A 15700-nucleotide genomic window follows, 5' to 3' on the forward strand; every position below is an offset into this window, starting at 1 on the left:
GGGGTGCAGGAGTATAGGGGGGCCAGTGGGGTCCCTGACTGATGTACAATATATGTGTGAGATACAGATCATTATCCCCAAGGTTTGGGGGTGCAGGAGTATAGGGGGGCCAGTGGGGTCCCTGACTGATGTACAATATATGTGTGAGATACAGATCATTATCCCCAAGGTTTGGGGGCGCAGGAGTATAGGGGGACCAGTGGGGTCCCTGACTGATGTACAATATATGTGTGAGATACAGATCATTATCCCCAAGGTTTGGGGGTGCAGGAGTATAGGGGGGCCAGTGGGGTCCCTGACTGATGTACAATATATGTGTGAGATACAGATCATTATCCCCAAGGTTTGGGGGTGCAGGAGTATAGGGGGGCCAGTGGGGTCCCTGACTGATGTACAATATATGTGTGAGATACAGATCATTATCCCCAAGGTTTGGGGGTGCAGGAGTATAGGGGGGCCAGTGGGGTCCCTGACTGATGTACAATATATGTGTGAGATACAGATCATTATCCCCAAGGTTTGGGGGTGCAGGAGTATAGGGCCCCCCCTCGCTATTTCTATGTTGGGTTTTGCTGTACGAGAGCCGGTTGGGCAGGTTGGGTAGTTCAGATAGGTTGGGCAGGTTGGGTAGTTCAGATAGGTTGGGCAGGTTGGGTAGTTTAGATAGGTTGGGCAGGTTGGGTAGTTTAGATAGGTTGGGCAGGTTGGGTAGTTCAGATAGGTTGGGCAGGTTGGGTAGTTTAGATAGGTTGGGCAGGTTGGATAGTTTAGATAGGTTGGGCAGGTTGGGTAGTTCAGATAGGTTGGGCAGGTTGGGTAGTTCAGATAGGTTGGGCAGGTTGGATAGTTTAGATAGGTTGGGCAGGTTGGGTAGTTTAGATAGGTTGGGTAGTTCAGATAGGTTGGGCAGGTTGGGTAGTTCAGATAGGTTGGGCAGGTTGGGTAGTTTAGATAGGTTGGGCAGGTTGGATAGTTTAGATAGGTTGGGCAGGTTGGATAGTTTAGATAGGTTGGGCAGGTTGGGTAGTTTAGATAGGTTGGGCAGGTTGGGTAGTTCAGATAGGTTGGGCAGGTTGGATAGTTCAGATAGGTTGGGCAGGTTGGGTAGTTCAGATAGGTTGGGCAGGTTGGGTAGTTTAAATAGGTTGGGCAGGTTGGATAGTTTAGATAGGTTGGGCAGGTTGGATAGTTTAGATAGGTTGGGCAGGTTGGGTAGTTCAGATAGGTTGGGCAGGTTGGGTAGTTTAGATAGGTTGGGCAGGTTGGGTAGTTTAGATAGGTTGGGCAGGTTGGATAGTTTAGATAGGTTGGGCAGGGTGGATAGTTTAGATAGGTTGGGCAGGTTGGGTAGTTTAGATAGGTTGGGCAGGTTGATTAGTTCAGATAGGTTGGGCAGGTTGGGTAGTTTAGATAGGTTGGGCAGGTTGGGTAGTTCAGATAGGTTGGGCAGGTTGGATAGTTCAGATAGGTTGGGCAGGTTGGGTAGTTCAGATAGGTTGGGCAGGTTGATTAGTTCAGATAGGTTGGGCAGGTTGGATAGTTCAGATAGGTTGGGCAGGTTGGGTAGTTTAGATAGGTTGGGCAGGTTGGGTAGTTTAGATAGGTTGGGCAGGTTGATTAGTTCAGATAGGTTGGGCAGGTTGGATAGTTCAGATAGGTTGGGCAGGTTGGGTAGTTTAGATAGGTTGGGCAGGTTGATTAGTTCAGATAGGTTGGGCAGGTTGGATAGTTCAGATAGGTTGGGCAGGTTGGGTAGTTTAGATAGGTTGGGCAGGTTGGGTAGTTTAGATAGGTTGGGCAGGTTGGGTAGTTTAGATAGGTTGGGCAGGTTGGGTAGTTTAGATAGGTTGGGCAGGTTGGGTAGTTTAGATAGGTTGGGCAGGTTGGATAGTTCAGATAGGTTGGGCAGGTTGGGTAGTTTAGATAGGTTGGGCAGGTTGGGTAGTTTAGATAAGGCAGGTTGGATAGTTTAGATAGGTTGGGCAGGTTGGGTAGTTCAGATAGGTTGGGCTGGTTGGGTAGTTTAGATAGGTTGGGCAGGTTGGATAGTTTAGATAGGTTGGGCAGGTTGGGTAGTTTAGATAAGGCAGGTTGGATAGTTTAGATAGGTTGGGCAGGTTGGATAGTTTAGATAGGTTGGGCAGGTTGGGTAGTTTAGATAAGGCAGGTTGGATAAGTTGGGCAGGTTGGATAAGTTGGGCAGGTTGGATAAGTTGGGCAGGTTGGACACAGTGGCTCAGACCCAGCGCTAATTTGCGGGTAACCATACAGCACCCCCCCCACATTGCTTATGGGTGATACAGGGTCTCAGATGTAAGTTAGAGGCAACACAGTTTGGCTGGGGGGGAGTCAGCAGTCTGACCCAAGTGCCACATTCAGGGAGGAAACATTTTGCTGGGGCCCCTTCCTGGTGCACAATGTGGGGGTTCCTGACTCGGCACTTTCTCAGGATTTTACATAGAGAACAAGGTAGAAATTCCAGCAATGTTCCGAGGTGCAGTGTCATGTAGTTACGCAAGATCGTCATGTTCCACCAAGGGAACTGCACTGAACTCTTTGTCCATTTCTCATTGTCACGTGACCCTGGTGTTTCTGCCACTTACTCTGCCCCATTTATGGGCTGGGGGGGCTGTTTGTGCCTCTGGGTACTGGGAATGCCAGGGGGGCTGTAAGGTGCCACAGACAGTCACTATTTATTGGGCTGGGGGGGTGTTTGTGCCTCTGGGTACTGGGAATGCCGGGGGGGCTGTAAGGTGCCACAGACAGTCACTATTTATTGGGCTGGGGGGGCTGTTTGTGCCTCTGGGTACTGGGAATGCCAGGGGGGCTGTAAGGTGCCACAGACAGTCACTATTTATTGGGCTGGGGGGGGGGCTGTTTGTGCCTCTGGGTACTGGAATGCCAGGGGGGCTGTAAGGTGCCACAGACAGTCACTATTTATTGGGGCTGGGGGGGTGTTTGTGCCTCTGGGTACTGGGAATGCCGGGGGGGCTGTAAGGTGCCACAGACAGTCACTATTTATTGGGCTGGGGGGCTGTTTGTGCCTCTGGGTACTGGGAATGCCAGGGGGGCTGTAAGGTGCCACAGACAGTCACTATTTATTGGGCTGGGGGGGTGTTTGTGCCTCTGGGTACTGGGAATGCCGGGGGGGCTGTAAGTTGCCACAGACAGTCACTATTTATTGGGCTGGGGGGGGCTGTTTGTGCCTCTGGGTACTGGGAATGCCAGGGGGGCTGTAAGGTGCCACAGACAGTCACTATTTATTGGGCTGGGGGGGTGTTTGTGCCTCTGGGTACTGGGAATGCCGGGGGGGCTGTAAGGTGCCACAGACAGTCACTATTTATTGGGCTGGGGGGGCTGTTTGTGCCTCTGGGTACTGGGAATGCCAGGGGGGCTGTAAGGTGCCACAGACAGTCACTATTTATTGGGCTGGGGGGGCTGTTTGTGCCTCTGGGTACTGGGAATGCCAGGGGGGCTGTAAGGTGCCACAGACAGTCACTATTTATTGGGCTGGGGGGGGGGCTGTTTGTGCCTCTGGGTACTGGGAATGCCAGGGGGGCTGTAAGGTGCCACAGACAGTCACTATTTATTGGGCTGGGGGGGGTGTTTGTGCCTCTGGGTACTGGGAATGCCGGGGGGGCTGTAAGGTGCCACAGACAGTCACTATTTATTGGGCTGGGGGGGCTGTTTGTGCCTCTGGGTACTGGGAATGCCAGGGGGGCTGTAAGGTGCCACAGACAGTCACTATTTATTGGGCTGGGGGGGGGGCTGTTTGTGCCTCTGGGTACTGGGAATGCCAGGGGGGCTGTAAGGTGCCACAGACAGTCACTATTTATTGGGCTGGGGGGGCTGTTTGTGCCTCTGGGTACTGGGAATGCCGGGGGGGCTGTAAGGTGCCACAGACAGTCACTATTTATTGGGCTGGGGGGGGGGCTGTTTGTGCCTCTGGGTACTGGGAATGCCAGGGGGCTGTAAGGTGCCACAGACAGTCACTATTTATTGGGCTGGGGGGGGGCTGTTTGTGCCTCTGGGTACTGGGAATGCCAGGGGGGCTGTAAGGTGCCACAGACAGTCACTATTTATTGGGCTGGGGGGGGGGCTGTTTGTGCCTCTGGGTACTGGGGATGCCGGGGGGGCTGTAAGGTGCCACAGACAGTCACTATTTATTGGGCTGGGGGGGGGCTGTTTGTGCCTCTGGGTACTGGGAATGCCAGGGGGGCTGTAAGGTGCCACAGACAGTCACTATTTATTGGGCTGGGGGGCTGTTTGTGCCTCTGGGTACTGGGAATGCCAGGGGGGCTGTAAGGTGCCACAGACAGTCACTATTTATTGGGCTGGGGGGGCTGTTTGTGCCTCTGGGTACTGGGAATGCCGGGGGGCTGTAAGGTGCCACAGACAGTCACTATTTATTGGGCTGGGGGGGGGGGGCTGTTTGTGCCTCTGGGTACTGGGAATGCCGGGGGGCTGTAAGGTGCCATAGACAGTCACTATTTATTGGGCTGGGGGGGGGGGCTGTTTGTGCCTCTGGGTACTGGGCCAAAGCCAACACTGCCCCTGACACCCCCATACACTACTCGCTCTTAGCTCCCCTTGTTCCCTGCCGGACCCCCATCCCCAGTGCTATGAACAGAGGGCTCAGCGGGGTGGGATTGGACAGGGGGATTTGCCCAGTGGAATTGTACCCCCTTCAGTTACCCCCAAGAATCATCCTACCCTTCCCACCCTGTGCTGAATGGTCGTTACATGAAATGGGAATTAATTAACTAATATCTAATTAATAATGCCCCTTGTGTAGGGCAACTACCCAGCATTGCCCCCCCCCCCCTTTGCCTTTCTCCCAGTGGTTCCACCTACTATACACTGGGGTTCTGCCCCTGTCCCCAGTCTGGACATATCAAGTGGTTTAGCCCAACTGGGGATCTTTTCTGGGCACCCAATAGGGCTCCAAGCTTCCGCCATCCATATTGGATTAATCCATTTGTTTCCAAATAAATTCCGAGAGAGAGTTTAAACCCCCCCAGTCAGTAGGATCAGGGGGTCAATGAGGTACAGATGGGAGTAGTTTAGCAGCCAATCCAAGAACAGATCCAGAAACCAATCAGATCTCCTGCTGGGAGTGGCCAGAGAAGGCCATTGGCTCTTGCTTTATATTGGGCTTGTGGGGGGTCATTAGTGGCTAATTTGACCCTCAGTGCAGGGGTGTGCGGTGCTACTGGGGCAGATATTGGCTGCCAAGGTGTTTTAATCTATTGCCCCCAGCAATACTGGAGCCTCAACCAATCCACGCCCCCCCCCAGAATAATCCATAATTGTTGAGAAAATGTCAGTTTCCTGCAAAAAGACACAAAATCTGTGCGGATTGTTCCGGGGAAATTCCAGGATTCGGTGGAACAAAGGAGAACTGGCCTATCGAGTCCATGGATTTATTATTTATTCTGTATATTGATTCCCTTCGCTGTATCAGGGCAATAAAGCCTGTCAGTCTGGGGCAGCCCTGGGGGGGCAACTAATGAATGTTCCCTCATACCCCCTTATTAGTAAAATACCAAGGCCCCCCCCCCCCCCGGGGTGCGCCCAATTCATGCCAGTTGGGCACAGATACTATTGGCAGAGAAATGAGGCTTCTCCTGCCCAATTTACTAACGGGCCCCAGGGGCAAAATATCTGGGCAAACTGGTGAATATTGTGCAGTTGCACCAAAGTGTCGCCCTGTGTGTAACTAGGGGGCAAGTTGCTCTGGGGGGCCCCGGGGGGGGGGGGGTAAGAATACAGATGCACAATCATAGTGATAGGTGTGTCGCCCTGTGTGTAACTAGGGGGCAAGTTGCTCTGGGGGGCCCGGGGGGGGGTAAGAATACAGATGCACAATCATAGTGATAGGTGTGTTGCCCTGTGTGTAACTAGGGGGCAAGTTGCTCTGGGGGGCCCCGGGGGGGGTAAGAATACAGATGCACAATCATAGTGATAGGTGTGTTGCCCTGTGTGTAACTAGGGGGCAAGTTGCTCTGGGGGGCCCCGGGGGGGTAAGAATACAGATGCACAATCATAGTGACAGGTGTGTTGCCCTGTGTGTAACTAGGGGGCAAGTTGCTCTGGGGGGCCCCGGGGGGGTAAGAATACAGATGCACAATCATAGTGATAGGTGTGTTGCCCTGTGTGTAACTAGGGGGCAAGTTGCTCTGGGGGGCCCCGGGGGGGTAAGAATACAGATGCACAATCATAGTGATAGGTGTGTTGCCCTGTGTGTAACTAGGGGGCAAGTTGCTCTGGGGGGCCCCGGGGGGGTAAGAATACAGATGCACAATCATAGTGACAGGTGTGTTGCCCTGTGTGTAACTAGGGGGCAAGTTGCTCTGGGGGGCCCCGGGGGGGTAAGAATACAGATGCACAATCATAGTGACAGGTGTGTTGCCCTGTGTGTAACTAGGGGGCAAGTTGCTCTGGGGGGCCCCGGGGGGGTAAGAATACAGATGCACAATCATAGTGACAGGTGTGTTGCCCTGTGTGTAACTAGGGGGCAAGTTGCTCTGGGGGGCCCCGGGGGGGTAAGAATACAGATGCACAATCATAGTGACAGGCAGCATTTGCCCCCAGTGACCCGCCTGTTGCATCACAGTTGCGCTTCTCTGGAGCCGCAGTCGCAGTTTGTCGGTGACTTTCTCTTCCAGTTCAAAGTCTGATCGTGATCCGAGAACTGATAACTCGCCCAAGGGAACCGCCGCCCAACTGGTTCTGAACTCGGCTGCCCTGGGACCCAGCATTATACCAGTCAGTATAATACCAGTATAGGTGCCAGTCAGTATAATACCAGTATAGGTGCCAGTCAGTATAATACCACTATAGGTGCCAGTCGGTATAATACCAGTATAGGTGCCAGTCGGTATAATACCAGTATAGGTGCCAGTCGGTATAATACCAGTATAGGTGCCAGTCGGTATAATACCAGTATAGGTGCCAGTCAGTAAATACCAGTCAGTATAATACCAGTATAGGTGCCAGTCAGTATAATACCAGTATAGGTGCCAGTCGGTATAATACCAGTATAGGTGCCAGTCGGTATAATACCAGTATAGCTGCCAGTCAGTAAATACCAGTCAGTATAATACCAGTATAGGTGCCAGTCAGTAAATACCAGTCAGTATAATACCAGTATAGGTGCCAGTCAGTATAATACCAGTATAGGTGCCAGTCAGTATAATACCAGTATAGGTGCCAGTCAGTAAATACCAGTCAGTATAATACCAGTGTAGGTGCCAGTCAGTATAATACCAGTATAGGTGCCAGTCAGTAAATACCAGTCAGTATAATACCAGTATAGGTACCAGTCAGTATAATACCAGTATAGGTGCCAGTCAGTATAATACCAGTATAGGTGCCAGTCGGTATAATACCAGTATAGGTGCCAGTCAGTATAATACCAGTATAGGTGCCAGTCGGTATAATACCAGTATAGGTGCCAGTCGGTATAATACCAGTATAGATGCCAGTCGGTATAATACCAGTATAGGTGCCAGCCGGTATAATACCAGTATAGGTGCCAGTCAGTATAATACCAGTATAGGTGCCAGTTGGTATAATACCAGTATAGGTGCCAGTCGGTATAATACCAGTATAGGTGCCAGTCGGTATAATACCAGTATAGGTGCCAGTCGGTATAATACCAGTATAGGTGCCAGTCAGTAAATACCAGTATAGGTGCCAGTCAGTATAATACCAGTATAGGTGCCAGTCGGTATAATACCAGTATAGGTGCCAGTCAGTAAATACCAGTATAGGTGCCAGTCAGTATAATACCAGTATAGGTGCCAGTCGATATAATACCAGTATAGGTGCCAGTCAGTAAATACCAGTCAGTATAATACCAGTATAGGTGCCAGTCAGTAAATACCAGTCAGTATAATACCAGTATAGGTGCCAGTCAGTATAATACCAGTATAGGTGCCAGTCAGTATAATACCAGTATAGGTGCCAGTCGGTATAATACCAGTATAGGTGCCAGTCGGTATACCAGTATAGGTGCCAGTCAGTATAATACCAGTATAGGTGCCAGTCAGTATAATACCAGTATAGGTGCCAGTCGATATAATACCAGTATAGGTGCCAGTCAGTAAATACCAGTCAGTATAATACCAGTATAGGTGCCAGTCAGTAAATACCAGTCAGTATAATACCAGTATAGGTGCCAGTCGGTATAATACCAGTATAGGTGCCAGTCAGTATAATACCAGTATAGGTGCCAGTCGATATAATACCAGTATAGGTGCCAGTCAGTAAATACCAGTCAGTATAATACCAGTATAGGTGCCAGTCAGTAAATACCAGTATAGGTGCCAGTCAGTATAATACCAGTATAGGTGCCAGTCGATATAATACCAGTATAGGTGCCAGTCAGTAAATACCAGTCAGTATAATACCAGTATAGGTGCCAGTCAGTAAATACCAGTCAGTATAATACCAGTATAGGTGCCAGTCGGTATAATACCAGTATAGGTGCCAGTCAGTATAATACCAGTATAGGTGCCAGTCAGTAAATACCAGTCAGTATAATACCAGTATAGGTGTCAGTCAGTAAATACCAGTCAGTATAATACCAGTATAGGTGCCAGTCAGTATAATACCAGTATAGGTGCCAGTCAGTATAATACCAGTATAGGTGCCAGTCGGTATAATACCAGTATAGGTGCCAGTCGGTATACCAGTATAGGTGCCAGTCAGTATAATACCAGTATAGGTGCCAGTCAGTATAATACCAGTATAGGTGCCAGTCGGTATAATACCAGTATAGGTGCCAGTCGGTATAATACCAGTATAGGTGCCAGTCAGTATAATACCAGTATAGGTGCCAGTCGGTATAATACCAGTATAGGTGCCAGTCGGTATAATACCAGTATAGGTGCCAGTCAGTATAATACCAGTATAGGTGCCAGTCGGTATAATACCAGTATAGGTGCCAGTCGGTATAATACCAGTATAGGTGCCAGTCAGTATAATACCAGTATAGGTGCCAGTCAGTATAATACCAGTATAGGTGCCAGTCAGTATAATACCAGTATAGGTGCCAGTCAGTACCAGTCTCACTGTTCCTATTGGATCCCAATAAAGTATCAGCAGGAAGATTCCAGTCGCTCCAATTGAGAATGAGCGAGTGAAGCGCAGTACTAGAAGTGGCCGGTAGGTGGGGCGCCTGAATCACGGTCCCATTCAGTGGGCAATAGACAATAAAGCAGTTCCAATGAGGGGTGTCGGGGCTCAGTAGATGGGGGGCAGCACTATGGGGGATACGGGTGGGAGACTGGGAGTGAGGAGCTGAGGAGCCAGAGGAGATCTGGGCAGGAGAAGAGCAGAGACAGTGGGAGGAGCCAAGGGAGGCAGAGGGGCGTGACCGAGTGAGTGAGAGTAAGAGACAGTGAGAGAAGTGAGACAGAGCGATCTGAGCTCTAAACGAGTAGTAACAGCGGCACCAACTACTCCCTGCAACTAACTACTCCCTGCAACTAACTACTCCCTGCAACACCAACTACTCCCTGCAACACCAACTACTCCCTGCAACACCAACTACTCCCTGCAGAACCAACTACTCCCTGCAGAACCAACTACTCCCTGCAACTAACTACTCCCTGCAGAACCAACTACTCCCTGCAGAACCAACTACTCCCTGCAACTACTCCCTGCAACTACTCCCTGCAACTACTCCCTGCAGAACCGACACAGTGACTGCTTTTTACTCTGGTCCAGAGACTGCACAAACCCCCGGAGACTGCACAAACCCCCGGAGACTGCACAAACCCCCGGAGACTGCTCCCAGGACAGGGCTGGCACTTGGGCACCACTGGCATTGCGGCCCCGCAGGATAATTGTGTCCCTGACTGGATCCGCCTCCCGGCAGAGCTGGCACATGGCAGACTGAGCACCTTGGGATCATAACTACCAGAGGGCACTTTGTGACAGTCCGGGGGAGGAGTCGGGGGATCGGGGAGTCAGGTGAGTCGGGAGACCGCTCTCTCTCTCTGGTTCAGACCTTAAGCCATTGTAGCCTGCAGCGGCTTGGGATGGGGTGCGTTTGTATTGGGGTGCTGCTAGGTCTCAGCCACACTCTATTGTATTTGTATCAATGTTATAACAAGTTTCAGTATTGGGGTATCAGAGTGATACTACTGGGGTGTCAGTGATAGTATTGGGGTGTCATTGTGATACTACTGGGGTATCAGTGTGATACTAATGGGGTGCCAGTGTGATAGTATCAGGGTGTCAGTGTGATAGTATTGGGGTGCCAGTGTGATAGTATTGGGGTGCCAGTGTGATAGTATCAGGGTGTCAGTGTGATAGTATTGGGGTGTCATTGTGATACTATGGGAGTGTGTGATGTAGTTTTGCTGTTGGTGGAATTAGTACTGGGGTGTCAGTGTGACAGTATTGGGGTATCAGGGTGATACAGTTGTGGTACCATAGGATAGTATTGGGGTGTGACATACAGGGGTACTGGTCAATAAGGATGTGGTGCTGTTGGGGCGCTGGCTAATATAGTTGTGTTGGTATTAGGGGATCAGTATTAGGAGGCTAATGGACATGTTGGGGTTCTGATGGATATCTGGGTACAGTATTGGGGTAATGGCTGATATAGCTGTATTGCTGCTGGTAGATCTGGGTGCTGGGGTGCTGCTGGGTGCTGCTGGGTGCAGATAGCATACAGTATAAGGTTGGTCCCGGGGGCGTACAGCGGGGGTACAGATTAATATGGGGTATCAATATGGGGTACTGATTGATACAGAGGTGCAGTTTCGGGGGGTGATATGGGCTGCAGAGTGTTCTACTGAGGGGGCCAGTTCCCCGGTCTATCGATTGCAGGAGCTGCCATTGTGCTGTTGCTCTGTATGATTCCTGGGGGGAATGTGGCACAGCGAGGGCAGGGCAGGGGCAGATACTGGCAAATGACTGGCGGCAGAGTGCCCACTGTGCCCTGTAGCTTTCATACCCACCTCTGAGGGGCAATTGCCAATAATGCACCCAATGTTGTGCAGTTTCTGCCCCCAGGGCCAGACAGAAGGAACAGACTGGTGGAATTAACTGGTTCCTGGAAAGCACTTGCCCTGAAGGTGCCAATACACTTCCCGTGTGGGTGCTGGGAGTTTGTGTGTGGGTGCTGGGAGTTTGTGTGTGGGTGCAGGGAGTTTGTGTGTGGGTGCTGGGAGTTTGTGTGTGGGTGCAGGGAGATTGTGTGTGCAGGGAGATTGTGTGTGGGTGCTGGGAGTTTTTGTGGGTGCTGGGAGTTTGTGTGTGTGTGTGTGGGTGCAGGGAGATTGTGTGTGGGTGCAGGGAGATTGTGTGTGGGTGCAGGGAGATTGTGTGTGGGTGCAGGGAGTTTTGTGTGTGGGTGCAGGGAGTTTGTGTGTGGGTGCTGGGAGTTTGTGTGTGGGTGCAGGGAGTTTGTGTGTGGGTGCAGGGAGATTGTGTGTGGGTGCAGGGAGTTTGTGTGTGGGTGCTGGGAGATTGTGTGTGGGTGCAGGGAGTTTGTGTGTGGGTGCAGGGAGTTTGTGTGTATGGGTGCAGGGAGTTTGTGTGTGGGTGCAGGGAGTTTGTGTGTATGGGTGCAGGGAGTTTGTGTGTGGGTGCAGGGAGTTTGTGTGTGGGTGCAGGGAGTTTGTGTGTATGGGTGCAGGGAGTTTGTGTGTGGGTGCAGGGAGTTTGTGTGTATGGGTGCAGGGAGTTTGTGTGTGGGTGCTGGGATCAATGCAAGTTCATAGCTGTGACTGTTGTGGTCAATAGTGTGAAATGCCCCAAAGCAGTCTCTAGTGGGGGTTGTTTGTTTGTCCTTAGACACCCAGAGCCTCCCTCTCAGTAGGACAAGATGGAGACAGTAGGGCAAGATGGAGACAGTAGGGCAAGATGGGGAAAGTAGGGCAAGATGGGGACAGTAGGGCACGATGGAGACAGTAGGGCAAGATGGGGACAGTAGGACAAGATGGAGACAGTAGGGCAAGATGGGGACAGTAGGGCAAGATGGGGAAAGTAGGGCAAGATGGGGACAGTAGGGCACGATGGAGACAGTAGGGCAAGATGGGGACAGTAGGACAAGATGGAGACAGTAGGGCAAGATGGGGACAGTAGGGCACGATGGAGACAGTAGGACAAGAAGGAGACAGTAGGGCAAGATGGAGACAGTAGGGCAAGATGGAGACAGTAGGGCAAGATGGGGACAGTAGGGCAAGATGGAGACAGTAGGGCAAGATGGAGACAGTAGGGCAAGATAGGGACAGTAGGGCAAGATGGAGACAGTAGGGCAAGATGGGGACAGTAGGGCAAGATGGAGACAGTAGGGCAAGATGGAGACAGTAGGACAAGATGGAGACAGTAGGGCAAGATGGGGACAGTAGGGCACGATGGAGACAGTAGGGCAAGATGGAGACAGTAGGGCAAGAAGGAGACAGTAGGGCAAGATGGAGACAGTAGGGCAAGATGGAGACAGTAGGCCAAGATGGAGACAGTAGGGCAAGATGGAGACAGTAGGGCAAGATGGAGACAGTAGGGCAAGATGGAGACAGTAGGGCAAGATGGAGACAGTAGGGCAAGATGGGGACAGTAGGGCAAGATGGAGACAGTAGGGCAAGATGGGGACAGTAGGACAAGATGGAGACAGTAGGGCAAGATGGAGACAGTAGGGCAAGATGGGGACAGTAGGGCAAGATGGAGACAGTAGGGCAAGATGGGGACAGTAGGGCAAGATGGAGACAGTAGGGCAAGATGGAGACGGTAGGGCAAGATGGAGACGGTAGGGCAAGATGGAGACGGTAGGACAAGATGGGGACGGTAGGGCAAGATGGAGACGGTAGGGCAAGATGGAGACGGTAGGGCAAGATGGAGACGGTAGGGCAAGATGGAGACGGTAGGGCAAGATGGAGACGGTAGGGCAAGATGGAGACGGTAGGGCAAGATGGAGACAGTAAGGGCAAGATGGAGACAGTAGGGCAAGATGGAGACAGTAGGGCAAGATGGAGACAGTAGGGCAAGATGGAGACAGTAAGGGCAAGATGGAGACAGTAGGGCAAGATGGAGACAGTAGGGCAAGATGGAGACAGTAGGACAAGATGGAGACAGTAGGGCAAGATGGAGACAGTAGGGCAAGATGGAGACAGTAGGGCAAGATGGAGACAGTAGGGCAAGATGGAGACAGTAGGGCAAGACAAAGGGGAAGATTAAGAAAAGCCCTAATATAAACGCTGAGGCCCTCAGAGTTGGTTTTGCCCTAATGGTGGGGCCACACATGTGGCGATTTCGATGGTCGCACGAAAGATCGTTCCAATTGGCCACTGACGCTCAGGGCTAAATTGGCAGATATGGGGGGAGAAACAATAGGATTTCCACCTCTTTCTGCCCAAACAAAATCTTTTATCCCGCCTCCTGCGATCGACTCGCCCACTTGCCCCACGCGGGGTCTCGTACAATATCAGCGGGCCGTGTAGGGGCAGCTTGAGACTGACCTGGGGCAATTTACCCCCCCCCCCCCTTTGAAGACCTGACGTTACAGTTAACTCTTTCCTGCCCGGGGGCGATACCGAGTCCCCAACCTGCAGGGAAGGGCAAGTAAGGGCAGAAACATTTCGGGCTCGTGGGCAGAATTCCGATCGGAGAGTTTATTGTTTATTTAGGGGGAGGGAAAAGCCGGAATATTTCCTCCCCAATAAAACATCAAATCCCTCATTACATAAGAATGTGGCCCTACAGGTTCCCTGGGAGACGGGACCGGCCATTGGCCGCTTTGGGCCCCGACACACTCCATTGCTTGTCCTTGGGAGAATCTGCCCCACTCGCCTGCACTAGGGGCAACACTAGGCCGTCACCATGGGGGGGAGCTGAACCCTCACTTTACCCCCCATCTAATGTATCTGCCATTCCAGCTGGGGCCCCTTGTATATTAGTACATGTATCCCCCAAACACAGTGCCCCCCCCCGGCCGCTCAGATATGATCCCTCTGCCAGTCCCTTACACTTACCCATTGGGCTCTTTGTTCTGCAGCTCTCCAGCTTGGGATATAAACTTTCATATGGTTGCTAGGGTTCCATGCTCCATAGTAACTAGACAGTGGCAGACTGGAGCCCTGACATCTCCAATTCCTAAGAGGCAAAACCGCTAAAACTTAAAACCCTGAAAAGAAAAGGAGTGTGACTTGCCCTGAACTTTAATACCCCTGTCTTCCATAAATGTCATTTAAAGCTTAACTTTCCCTTTTTCCATGCAGGAGAGTCAGATACATACACTGCCCCAACTGCCCCAACTGCCCCTATGGAGTCAGATACATACACTGCCCCAACTGCCCCTATGGAGTCAGATACAGACACTGCCCCAACTGCCCCTATGGAGTCAGATACAGACACTGCCCCAACTGCCCCTATGGAGTCAGATACAGACACTGCCCCAACTGCCCCTATGGAGTCAGATACAGACACTGCCCCAACTGCCCCTATGGAGTCAGATACAGACACTGCCCCAACTGCCCCTATGGAGTCAGATACAGACACTGCCCCAACTGCCCCTATGGAGTCAGATACAGACACTGCCCCAACTGCCCCTATGGAGTCAGATACAGACACTGCCCCAACTGCCCCTGATGTTGGACCTGATGGGTTTGAGTCTTTGTTCAGCCGCTGCTGCGCTGTGACTTCTGAATAATCACTGGGGCTGTGGAACAGGAAGTTTGTGCAATAGACAAATACCCCCCCCCCCCTTATCTCAGGGCAAGTCAGTGAGGCTATTTCTGTATGAATGATACAGGGCCACAGGGGCCACAGGGGCCGGCGCTAAGCAAACTCTGTAATCTCTGCCCAATTGGCCGCCGATCTAACGCAAACAGCGCTCAGCTGTCTCCATGTTACTGACCTGTGTATCCAACAAACATACAGTAACCGCACTACAACTCCCAGCATGCCCAGCTGCACCCACACACCCACTTTCCTTGAACCCAGTCCGACAGATTCCGCAGAACCCCCTGACCTGATTGTGACATTAAAGGAGACATATTGGATAATGGAACCCCCTAACCCTGTAGGCAATTAATATCCGGTGCTGGTTTCCCTTTGGGCTAAACATTAACCCTATCTGTAACAATGGCCCCTTTATTGGGGCTCCCTATAGATCCTCTCAGGTCCCTGTCTGGGTTTCACATGAGGGGTGGGCGTGTCCTAACGGTCCCTGCCAGAAGCACAGTAGGAGGGGGAGAGCCAATCACAGCCCTGCAGTCACACAAGCACAGTCAGGCTTCAGTTCCCTATCAGGTCAGCCTAGCTGCTGATTGGTTCCTATCCTACAGTGCAGGGTACTGAGAGCCGCCGGCCCCCCTGCACATCCAGGAAGTAGAACAGGTGGGCGGGGCTAGTGGGGTTTGGGGGGAATTTCTCAATAAATCAGTCAGAAACACAACTCTTTAAGCCCAATCCTTCTGTATCTAGAGGGGTATAATTCCCTGGCACATAATGTTTATAGGGTATGTCTCCTTTAATGATTCTGCCCCAACCCCCCAGTTGTGCAACTCCCCGCGGCCTCTGATTCAGTCGCTCCCCCTTGTCTGGGGGTGATGGGAGTTGTAGTTCATTAAAATTAACCTCTGCAGAGTGGGCAACTCTGATTTAAAGTTTTACAGCTGCAATATTGCCCTCCTCTCTCCATCTTGCCCTCCTCTCTCCATCTTGCCCTCCTCTCTCCATCTTG

The 15700-nt window shown here is 51.5% G+C and overlaps 1 protein-coding gene across 2 annotated transcripts in view; it reads left to right on the forward strand.

Annotated features, from left to right (window-relative positions):
* Positions 1-9415: 9415 nt before the first annotated feature.
* The window catches only part of pparg (peroxisome proliferator activated receptor gamma), a 54245-nt gene continuing 47960 nt past the window's right edge, over positions 9416-15700 (forward strand). The window contains exon 1 of one of the 2 annotated variants that reach the window (XM_031901300.1): positions 9416-9981. The gene's annotated coding sequence lies outside the window, so the exon portion shown is untranslated. The remainder of the gene's footprint in view (positions 9982-15700) is intronic. The other variant, XM_031901301.1, reaches the window with a different exon arrangement.

Source organism: Xenopus tropicalis, chromosome 4, assembly GCF_000004195.4.
Source record: "Xenopus tropicalis strain Nigerian chromosome 4, UCB_Xtro_10.0, whole genome shotgun sequence".
NCBI lineage: Eukaryota > Metazoa > Chordata > Amphibia > Anura > Pipidae > Xenopus > Xenopus tropicalis.